At 36.6% G+C, this 10,110-nt stretch overlaps 1 long non-coding RNA gene across 1 annotated transcript in view; it reads left to right on the forward strand.

Annotated features, from left to right (window-relative positions):
* The window catches only part of LOC128659397 (uncharacterized), an 81,332-nt gene extending 77,564 nt beyond the window's left edge, over window positions 1-3,768 (forward strand). The window contains exon 7 of the long non-coding RNA XR_008402360.1: window positions 3,592-3,768. This is a non-coding gene — a long non-coding RNA (uncharacterized LOC128659397). The remainder of the gene's footprint in view (window positions 1-3,591) is intronic.
* Window positions 3,769-10,110: the final 6,342 nt, after the last annotated feature.

Raw genomic sequence — 10,110 nt, forward strand, 5'->3', positions numbered from 1 at the left:
TGCAGCAATTTGTATGTGAAAAAAACTATACAAAGAGCATAGGAATAAGGTGCGCCTGATTGAAGACTGAGATAAAGTGTCAAGAAGTGAATTGATCAACAATTGATAGAAAATAAAATACAAAATATAATGTACATTGTGAATAATATATCTAATAATGAGTGTTGTGGCTGAGAAAAAAAGTGTCAAGTGTATAGGAATAAATTAATCAACAATTCTTAAAAAATAATGAACGTTGGAAATAGTGTATCAAATAATGCGTGATGATCAAATGGTGTTAAACCCCAATAAGTCAATAAAGTTAGTATGAATAAAATGATATTGGTACAAATGTGCAAAAAATAGGCGAAATGAAAATAATATTAATATCACTAAACAATTATTAATGTGCTCTAAGTAGAACCAAAAAAGTTTGATGTTTAAGAGAGCAAAAAAGTTATTTGTTATAACAAGGTGGTGAGGCTGCTTCTCTTGAGGCCGACGGTGAATCAGTAGATCTAAAAGGTAAAAGCAGAAAGAGAGCACCTCATGGTGTGAATAACTCTAGACAGGTTGTAACACAGTGTGATAATGTCAGGTGGAATGGTACTCACAAGGAAGGTGGCACTTTTAATGAAAAAATTGCAGACAGGCAGGCTGACGTTTGAACAGCAGTCAGTACGCTGAAGATAAGTGTGATAGGGTAAATGGCAGATCCGGCTGTCAGGAACCCACAAACGGAATCCAGATTTTTTTCTCAGTCAGGTCGTAGTCAACAGTGAACAGCTGTCAGATCCCCACAGCGGAAACTCCAATTTGCTCCGTAGCCCACAGTTACAGTTGCGGCTGGATACCAAAGAAAAAATCCCTCTGGCAGAGTGCCAAACAGTAAAAGTCTCTCCGTAAGCACTGAAAAGCCGTTAGTGAGGCAAGGCAGCTCGGAGTGCTAAAGTCTTCAAATGCTCAAAAAGAGAGTTATTCAAGCAAATGGGAAGTATTAAAACATTCAAGTGGAATAAAAAAAAGAGGATTTATTTGAGCTAATAACTCGTTTCTCGGCCGCAAGCTCCTGGCCATTTCATCACATCAATTACAAAGAAAGCCTGCAATCAGGTTTTAAAAAAGGCAACGTGAGACCTTTTGGATACACAAATTGAACACCTTGTTTCCATCAGGTCTCAATTCTAACCTTGATTTGGCAGCCTTCAACTAATACATCTATTATCTCTTATGTTACTCCCCCCCCCCTTTTTTCCAGTTTTTCATATATTATGGTAGCCCTGTCTATTGGGGTATTTTCTAATTTTCCATTTATAAACTCTTTGTTAACACTTTCTTTAGTAACAATTATTTTATTGTCCACTTATCAAATTGGTTACCCACCATATATTACTTTTACCCTTTATTTCCCCCTGTTCAAATTTGCCTAGGTATAGCATCATTCGCCAATATTTTGCATATTCATTTTATTCTCAATTCATAGTTTTTAATTGCATCCTTGAGAATAGGGACATTATGTAGATTCCCTTGCACAAATAGAGAAAAACAGTATGCCGTGTAGACCCAACCAGCTATTAGACTTAATCGCCATCTCTCTCCTCCTTCCCTTTCTTGCATATTCTCTTTATAGGTTTCAAATAAACATTTTTATGCTATTATCAACTTAATAGTTTTCAAGCAGTTTGTTTATATATATTTTTTACACATATCTCAATTAATAACATTCTGTAGATTCATTCTATCCCTTATTGCACAGCATTCCTGTTGCATCCCTCAGATTAGGGACTTTATCTAGATTCCCTTGTTACAAATAGAGTAAAACAGTATGTCGTGCAGACCCAATAATTTATTAGACCAAATCGCTATTCCTCTCCTCCTTTTCATGTTTATACATCCCTATTACAGGCTTTAAACAAACATTTTTTAAACCATTATTAACTCAACAGTTTTTAAGTCTTTTGTATACACTTTATACATATCTTTCAACCAACGATATTTTAGAAAGCAAACATCTTTCTCTTTTATTTATTGTAGTTCTTTGCGGGTTCCGTGTGTATTTATTCACATAATTACCTTTTGAGTAATACAGATTTCATCTAATATTTAGAATTACTATTTTTTTATTGTTCTCCATAGTTTTGTGCAAATTCCGTGTTTATTATGCATTAACACTTATAACTATCCTCAGAGAAATACCAATCTCATTCTTTACAAATGCTCTCTATTAATGTTTGTTCATATTACGTTTTTAAAGAAATAACATTTTTTATCATCACCTTTCTTAGATTTTAAATGTATAAGTATGTCGTATTCATTTAGACTCTATTTTAGTTTTTAGAGACTTTATTACATTATGTCCCAATGAACAGACTTTAGACATCTTACATCGTATCAATCGTGTTACGAATGTTATCATTGGTCCATACTGTGTCCAATCATATTTTATGTATCCTTTATTAAACCTAATTGCAGGCTTTCTTTGTAATTGATCTGATGAAACGGCCAGGAGCTTGCGGCCGAGAAAAGCGTTATTAGCTCAAATAAATCCTCTTTTTTTATTCCACTTGAATGTTTTAATACTTCATATTTGCTTGAATAACTCTCTTTTTGAGCATTTGAAGACTTTAGCACTCCGAGCTGCCTTGCCTCACTATCGGCTTTTCAGCGCTTACGGAGAGACTTTTACTGTTTGGCACTCTGCCAGAGGGATTTTATCTTTGGTATACAGTCACAACTGTACCTGTGGGCTACGGAGCAAATTGGAGTTTCTGCTGTGGGGATCTGACAGCTGTTCACGGTTGACTACGACCTGACAGAGAAAAAAATCTGGATTCCGTTTGTGGGTTCCTGACAGCCGGATCTGCCATTTACCCTATCACACTGACTGCTGTTCAAACGTCAGCCTGCCTGTCTGCACTATTTTCATTAAAAGTGCCACCTTCCTTGTGAGTACCATTCCACCGGACATTATCACACTGTGTTACAACCTGTCTAGAGTTATTCACACCATGAGGCGCTCTCTTTCTGCTTTTACCTTTTAGTAATTTGTATGTGTCTAATTCAATTTAAAATTTTGTGAATGAGTTAGTTAACCTTTTGAGGACCAGGAATTTCAGACAAAAGACCAGAGCATTTTGCTCCATTTAAAAAAAAAAAAAAAAGGACTTTTTTTCTTTCTGCAGTGTAGGATGCGCGCGCGCACACACGCATCTCCATTACCCTCAAAATAGTATTTGCCATCTTGTTTTATTTATATATTTTTTTATTTTTTAAAAAAAAAAAGCCTTTTCTCTAGTGGGACATGCAATCCAGCCACCATCAGTGAGACTGCTGCAGAAAGAGCCCAGGACAGCAGCGTCCTTAAGGGCTAAACAACTAGCGCTATACAGGGGACGGCCGCTGTTCGTTAAGGGGTTTAAAAGAAAAAAAATGCATATTGCTGAATAAGTTGATACCCATTGTAGGTGTTCCCTGAATTACAACCCATTTAAATTGATCCTGTTGAGGAGAAAAGTGTACACCATTTCTACTGTATGCTATGCTCTAGGGTTTGTAGGAGGAACGTGAAATTTTGTTCTGTATTCTCACTTTTTTAATTTTTTTATTTTGCAGGTGTTTTCCAGTTGGAGTACGTGTGTGTTTTGTGTAACTGCTGCTCTCATAACTCGGTGTACCCGTGGAAAGGGATTGTCCTTGGCATTCCTGTTTGAACTATAAACCTCGCTATTTAATACAATGCTATTAAAGTGTTTGATATCTGTTCTAGTAATAAAGTTGTGACTGATCTTACATTGTGTTTATAGTTTTTTTTATAGATATGGGTATGCATTAAAGAGATGATAAATCCTACTGTTTATGAAACGCTAGAATTTACCATCACATAAAATAAAATTTCGCCACAGGCTCAGTGCTAACCTAAACGCCTCCGGCCATCCACAAAACAGCTCAGTTTTTCAATATCACAGCTATAGACTAAGGTGGAAACGTTCTCATTGAAAAAAAAGTTGTGCCGTGGGTGCTTAGGTTAGCACTGAAGCTGTGGTGAAATGAAATAAAGGTGCCTATTCATCAGTGTTTGTTTTTTTTTAACTGATGAATGAAGGTCGCCTTTATTTTTAGTGATGGTAATTCCTATATTACTTTTTTTCTGGAATCCTTGCAATTATTAAAGAAAAAAAAAAAGTAATTGAGTATTTTGTGTGTGCATGTGTGCAATATATCATAAAAATATTAAATTAATATAAATATATATATAATGTATGTGTGGGTGCGTATTTTAGGTATGTAGATACTTATTGAGTTCAGGTGTTAAATCCACACCCATTGCTAATAAGTGTATAAAGTCCAGCATATAGTCATGAAATCTCCATAGCCGCACATTGGCAGTAGGATGGGTCTTACTGAACAAGTCAGTTTGTGAACTTTTTCCCTACTAGATGTGCTATTAGCAACAAGAGCTCAGCCGTAAAGTGGTAGACTGCACAAATGCACAGAACAGGGATGCTGAGTGGTGAAGCTCATAGAGCTTAAAGGGACAGTGTACACCAGTTTTCATATAACTGTTCTTTACAGTGTCTATTACATGCAGTTTAGCACTGTTGATTAGGTTAGTCTGTGACACCCAGTGAAAAGGTCTGGAAAGCAAAAAAGAGCAGACACCCCCTTCCCCATGCATATGAAAAGACCCTTTACACAAACAGGAGCAAGCTGGAGGAATAGGTAGACAACAGTCTACTTCTAAAACTTTGGAGGTTGGTTAGGAGTCAAATGTGTTTTTTTTTTTTATTCTTTTTAAATAAGCAAAACTAAATTTTTACAAAAAAAACAACCCTGTATGGGCTATATAAATGGATCATCTACCAAACATTTATGCAAAGACAAATCTAGTGCATGTCTCTTTAAAGGGGCACAAGTTGTTATAATATTATGATTCAGATAGAGCATGCAGTTTAAACAACCTTCCAATTTACTTTCATTAACAATGTGCAGTTTTTTCATATTGTTATACCTTTTGAGTCACCAGCTCCTACTGAGCATGTGCAAGAATTCACAGAATATACATATATTCATTTGTGATTGGCTGATGGCTGTCACGATACAGGAGGAGTGGAAACAGACACAACTGAAATTTTGTCACAAAAAAAATTCTACTAATCCATTTGAAGTTCAGACTAAGGCCCTGATATTCAAAACCTCTCTGCTCAGGTGAGATATTTTATAAATTAATCCTCCAGCACTGCAAGATCCCTAGTGATATTTTCAAAAGCCAGATTTTGCTTTACTTCTTCAAGGGGCGTTTCCTGCATTTCTGTATGTGACGGAGAGACAAGCCAAGTGCAATATAGCACTGCATGACATGACAGTTCTGCTGCTTTTACACTTTGTACTTTCGGTTTTATATCACTTTATACTTACAAAATAGAAAGTGCAAAGTTTAAATTGAATTTTATTTTGTTTACAGCAGTTTAGTTAGAATTTGGATTTTACAAATTCAGACTATAGTGCAGACTTCAGAGACAGAACTCACTGAATTTTCTCTGAAAAGGGGAGGGACTTCGTAATCCCAGAGAGATGCCTTCCATAGAAAGTAATGAAGCTCTCTGCGAAACAAAATTTACATGGGAGAGAAGGTAAAGGCTGATATAAAGGCGCAGTTTGCAGCAATACCAAATTAACTGAAATGTTTTCCCTACAATTTAACTTGCTTTTGTCTATATTATAGTATATATTACTTTTCTGTTGGTTAAATAAGTCTATTGTGAATTTTGTGCAAACTTCACCCGCATACAGCTGGCAAGACAAATCAGTGAGACCAGCTTGTTTAAAATATTAGAACATTAAACAAGACTGGTGAGAGCTTCAGACATACCCGGGGGAACTCCCCTGTTCAGCCCAGGGAACAGCCCTCTCCCTCCCACTTTCTGAAAGTGTCAGTTTTAGTTTGCAATGCAGCAAATACAAGGAGCAGTGTAATTGGTATAAATAAACAGAAATATATAAAGTATGATCCTTATTTGTTAAAGTAACACAGAAGTGTAACAACTCATCACACACAGCAGTATTGCACTGGGCTTGTCTCTACTTCATATAAAGAAATGATAGAGATCTTGCAGCACTCTTTTTCTCTTGTAAGGTGTATCCAGTCCACGGATTCATCCATTACTTGTGGGATATTCTCCTTCCCAACAGGAAGCTGCAAGAGGATCACCCACAGCAGAGCTGTCTATATAGCTCCTCCCCTAACTGCCACTCCTAGTCATTCTCTTGCAGCTCTTGACAAGAAAGGAAGTATCAAGAGAGATGTGGTGAATTGGTGTAGTTTATCTTCAATCAAAAGTTTGTTATTTTTAAACGGTACCGGCGTTGTACTGTTTTTACCTCAGGCAGAAATTAGAAGAAGAGTTTTGCCTGAGGTTTTTGATGATCTTAGCAGGTTGTAACTAAGGTCCACTTCTGTTCTCACACATATCTGAAGAGTATGGGAAAACTTTAGCTGGGGGAACGGCCTGCAGAATTAATTGCTCTGAGGTAAGTTCAGTATATTTTTTTCTAGAGAGATGATAAGGTCTAGAAAATGCTGACAGTGCCTGATATATTTAAGGTAAGCCTGATTGCAGTGATTTAACAACAACTGGGATCATGCTTGCAAATAAGGGTAATATTCATTTTAATACTTATATTACTTAGTGTAAAAACCTTTGCATGATTTATAAAAATAAAAACGTTTTTTCTCTGAGGGTGATAAATCTTTATTTGGGGCCTAGTTTTCCACATGGCTTGTTAGATTACTCCTAGGAGTACTTTTTTAAGGCCCTCTGACTTTGAGTGCATGGTAGGGAGGGGCCTATTTTCTTTTCTTTTTGATATTCAGTGAGTTCAGCCCTTGTGAGAAGGGCCGGACTGGGATAAAAAAAAGAGATCCAGGGCTGTGCTCTGTTACATGTAATAATTTAGTAACAGCTACAGGGCAGAGTGTGGGGAAAGAGAAAATACAGAATTAGTGAGGTAGCACAGCAGAGACCACGCTACCCTGAACCTGCCTATACTGAATGCAGAGGTGACTGAAAAACAATTTGAAGGTTATTTCTGCACCACTAGGTTGGACATTCTTAAATTCAGCATTGCTAGTATAAGTACAAGATGAGTGGCTTGTCTTTCTTTTTTAAGACACAATGAGTCCACGAATCATCTTAATTACTAATGGGATATTCACCTCCTGGTCAGCAGGAGGAGGCAAAGAGCACCACAGCAGAGCTGTTAAATAGCACCTCCCTTCCCTCCCACTCCAGTCATTCTCTTTGCCTACGTTAGTGATAGTAAGAGGTAAAGTGAGGTGTTAGTATAGATTCTTCAATCAAGAGTTTATTATTTTTAAAGTAGTGCAAGATTGTGCTGCTTTGTTCTAGGGTGTAGCCGTAGTCCATATCAATATCTTCAGTAGAGCATTGGTGGCTTTAGAGCAATGGGAACTTGTGGGACATAATTCTCACTGCGCCTCCCATATTTTCTTGCTGCCCTATTTCCTGCAGGCTGAGGTAAATGTTGACTCAGCACTTTATTCTCCTCAGGTCGATGTGAGGGAGAGGACCTCTCAAGCCTGAGAGCTGCCTTGCTGCCAGGCAGAAGCTAAGTGCTACTTTAATTTCTGGAGCACATTGAAGAAAAGGACTCAGAAACACAGTTAGTACACTCTGAACATAAGGGGCTATAAGGAGGATGGCTTTTTATGTTGGTACATTAAGTCTTTCCTAAAGGGAAGGTGTTTGGGCAGCATTATTTGGCAGGCACTGGGGCTGGAGTTTAGCTGAAAGGCAGACATGCGTTGCTAGGACATATGGCTCTGGTGGTTTCACTCTTTTTCTATCTAGAACGAGACGAGTTCGGCAGAGGTAACGCCCACGATGGGCGGTCCTTCCTGTTTGCACACCACTTTAGTTGCGCTTCAGTTCTAAGAAGGCTAAGGGTAATGCAACATCAGGAAGGATTTACTGGTCTGTTCTAGAGTCGCATGCTGAGAGCAATCATGCGTTGCTAGTGCAGAACCAGTATTTCCTTTTTCTGCAGCGTCTCGTTGTTTGATACTAACGGATCGTTAGAGCTGAAAGGAAGGGAACATTGACTGGTCTCGGGTCAGGTAGGAGCACTTCAGCAGCTTGCTGAGGTGCAGAGGTTTTATTTTTTGTTAATTTGTTTGTTTGCTAAGTTCAATGATTTGCAGGAAAAAAGAAACTGTTTTAAATTTAAAGAGACAGTAACGGTTTTTCTAATTAATATTTGTGTCAGTATATGGCCGGGTTATAATACAATATATTTAATAATTATCCTTTAAACTAAACCCCAATAGAATATGCATATAGCAAAAACCATAACATTAATATAAATTCCTGAATTCTTTTTATTAGTTAATATTTATAGACACACTGAAGTACATTTGTAGGAACCAGAGTATGAGTCAATACTATACACGTTTAAAACTATTAAAATATGCTATTCAAAGTTCATAAAAGTTGCCTTATTCACAATAGCCTCCCAAATCAGAGTTGCATTTAAAATATCACAATGAGACTAAGATATAAGCCACTAACTTTCAGACTGGTACAATTTTAACAGTGCTTAGTTAAACAATAAGACAATATACACTCTAATTGAAATACCAGAGAGTTGTATATATTATTTTTGTAAACAACCAATTCTTATGCCAATTTCTTTAAGCTGAAATAAATTCTTAGTTATCTACAATTAAGACCAATTCTGAGTTATAAATCTATATTTGCAAAGATAAACTATTTGGCATTAAGGATATATTTAAAATACACAGGCTATGAATACAAGGTTAAAATACAATGTATTCCTTTAAGTCTGCTAGCTACAGCAATAATGGATGTTTGTTTTAAATATTTAGCATACAAAAGGCAAGCTTAACATTTTTCAGGACTATGAATATAATTCTAAAATATAAATAATGCTCTTTAAGTCTATCAGTTGTAATTTAACTGCAGTGACTATGCATATATTTTGTTTTAGGCATTTACATGTTATTAGCAACCTTTTATACTTTACCAAATACTTTTGATTTAAATATCAAAAATTAGAACAATCATACATCACCAAAAATGACCAAATCGATAATTCAGCTCCCAAATTTATTCCACCTCATATGAAAATAAGAGTATTTGCAATGGATCAGAAAAAGGTATCCTGATTAGCTTATAGTAACTGCTTTCCAAAACGCAGCCCAAATTTTAGTTACTAGTCCTAAAGCAATAGTCAGCAGCCCCTTCCTCATCTTGCATTCCAGCTTATATTGTCTAATCATAGGTGAGAATATGGGAAGCCCTTACGGAACCTTTTCCCTCCTTATTGGTTCATTTTGGAAATGTATGGTTGCTAGGGAAATGCATCTTTTCTTGCATCGCAACACCAGGGGCGGCATGACAAACAAACAGATTAATTTAACCATTTCTAGACCGTAAAAACATTTCTTTAAAATGTGTATTCAAAAATGCCATAATTTCTTTACATTAATAAGTTACATGTTCACATGTACTGTACTATGTCACATTATTTATTCTGATTATTTTAAGACCACACGTGAATTTATTCCACTTATAATATATAAAATGCATTTAAAATCATATATTTTATGAAATAACTTAAAATCATAATATCCTCATCCTGGATTCAATTTCCTTCTTCAGCCATCCGCTTAACATCACATACATAGATATATGTGGTTCTCACACAATTATATCTACATTGGATTTTATCCCATACAGATTAATATTTCATATCTGTATATCTCTCTTTGAGAGGATAAAATACACAGGATATCATTTAAAATATCAATTATATGTGTACTAGTGATGTCGCGAATAGTTCGCCGGCGAATAGTTCCCGGCGAACATAGCATGTTCGTGTTCGCCGCGGCGGGCGAACATATGCGATATTCGATCCGCCCCCTATTAGTCATCATTGAGTAATACTTTGACCCTGTACCTCACAGTCAGCAGGCACATTCCAACCAGCAGCAGCAGACCCTCCCTCCCAGACCCTCCTACCTCTTGGACAGCATCAATTTTAGATTAATTCGGAAGCTGCATTCTTAGGGAGAGGAGGGACAGTGTAGCTGCG

This window comes from Bombina bombina, chromosome 5 (genome assembly GCF_027579735.1).
Source record: "Bombina bombina isolate aBomBom1 chromosome 5, aBomBom1.pri, whole genome shotgun sequence".
NCBI lineage: Eukaryota > Metazoa > Chordata > Amphibia > Anura > Bombinatoridae > Bombina > Bombina bombina.